This window comes from Lactuca virosa, chromosome 9 (assembly GCF_052849685.1).
Source record: "Lactuca virosa cultivar CGN04683 chromosome 9, Lactuca_virosa_CGN04683_v6, whole genome shotgun sequence".
Lineage (NCBI taxonomy): Eukaryota > Viridiplantae > Streptophyta > Magnoliopsida > Asterales > Asteraceae > Lactuca > Lactuca virosa.
This window is the reverse complement of record NC_136434.1, coordinates 255,364,041-255,366,121: the sequence shown is the minus strand read 5'-3', so window position 1 is coordinate 255,366,121 and position 2,081 is coordinate 255,364,041.

Below are 2,081 nucleotides of genomic sequence, written 5' to 3'. Positions count from 1 at the left end.
GTCCCAACCACGTCTTTGAAATACAACATAAAATATCAGAGACTCGCTCGAGTATACTCGCACTCGATCACTCAACCCTACTTGTTCCCTAGTACCCTAAGGATTCTTACTTGGACTGCGCACTGATCCGGTGTCTTCAGTAGTACGGGCCCTATACTATCGTTCACACCGCATCAGTATTCACCCCAAGTCCTCCTCCTAGGATCCCAGATCACAAGTACTCTACATCTCGCTAGCATAGGCTACCCTTCGGTATACCTCTCATAAGCTCCTCACTGCTACCTACTCACTCTCAAGCATCACATAGCAGCAAAAATCTTCCTAGGCTAAGGCATCACAAATCAGGCCACTCTAGTCCTAATATGAATACCTAGCCTACTCTAGCATGCACAACATCTCATAACATATCTCATAACACGTAATGTAAGGGTAATTTGGGAAATCACCGTTCGGGCGCTGGCTGATCGTACACACTGCTTCCTTCTGCTTTTCTCAAATCCTTTTACTTTTTAGAAAAATTGTTTAGTTTACGAAAAACTTTCTTAAATCCTCAGTTTGAGCTCAAATACACCCGGAGGTGCATCCGAATCCCTCAAACCAAGGCTCTGATACCAACTTGTAACAACGTAAATTTCCAAAACAATTTTTCATTTTTAAAACATACTTTTATTCATAAGGTAATATCAAAACATAATGTATCCAATGTTATCATAACAAAACATATCCCAGAATCTCAAGACATAAACTCCATGAGTGTGTACGGATCATGCCGGCGCCTTCCCGCGATCCTCGCTAGTACCTGAAACACATAACACAACAACTGTAAGCATAAATGCTTAGTGAGTTCCCCAAAATACCACATACGCACATACGCCACTCAAGGCTATAAGACCTTCCGGTCACTGTGTCTCAGAGGACTTCCGTCCCACACCCTGGTAGACCTTCCGGTCCTACCCGTAATGACCTTCCGGTCCATATCATCATGACCTTCCGGTCCACATCATAATGACCTTCCGGTCCTTCTCATTCATAACATACATAACACATACATATCATATAACAGCATACAACACATACATCTCATAGCATATAAGACCTTCCGGTCACACATAGGTACCATCCTAGGTACAGTATAGTGAGAAGACTCACCTCGTACGAAGTCGGATAAACTCTCGTGCTTGACGTCCCGACCTAGCCTCCTCCTATCATCCGAATAACATTCCTGATCAATACCCTCTCATAGACTCATCTCTAAAGATTGGGTAGAAGGCCATTCTACCCCTCCCTGAACTCTCCTGAATCAGCTTGACCAAAACCCTAAGGTCAACTGAAGTCAACGGTCAAACTTTGACCCGACTCGTCGAGTGCACATGGGCGACTCGGCGAGTCCATGCGGGTCCTCTGAATCCTTCTAGCCTCACTTGGCATGTCGAGTCATCCCTTCACTCGACGGGTTACTCCTGTCACGAATCGCGGGGCAACCCCGACTCGACTCGTCGAGTCCACTTATGAACTCGGCGAGTAGCGTCCATGGCAACACTCAAATGACCTTCTGAGGTCAGATCCGCTTCTCTAACCTATAGATCTGACCTTTCCATACCCACTAATCATGTAAAGGTGAAACCTTTACACTCATGCAACACATATATGGTTCCTTTTGAAGAAATAGCCTCAAAAATGGCAATTGCAACACATATATGGTTCCTTTTGGTAGTGTGCTGTGGTGAAGTTCGTATCGGTGGTCGGAGCAGCTTGGTCGTATCTCTTCAGTTGGCAATTGCAGGTGAGTTATCCTCACTATATCGACAGGGTCTACGGCACCAAGGCCGGCCCTTTATCGGATGGAAATCCGGGTATTGTTTGTTATGTTATTGCTTTGCTAGATCTGCATCCTGGTATTTAGGATGGTGTTATGTTAGTGACCTGGTTAAGGTCGGTACCCGGTATATAAGGTAATGTTATGCTAGTGACCGGTTAGGTCGGAATCCTGGTTAGGATGTTGTTATGCTATGTGATCTGTTAGACTGTTTGTCTGGTTAAGGATTTGTTATGCGATTAATTGTTTTATGTGCACATGGTTG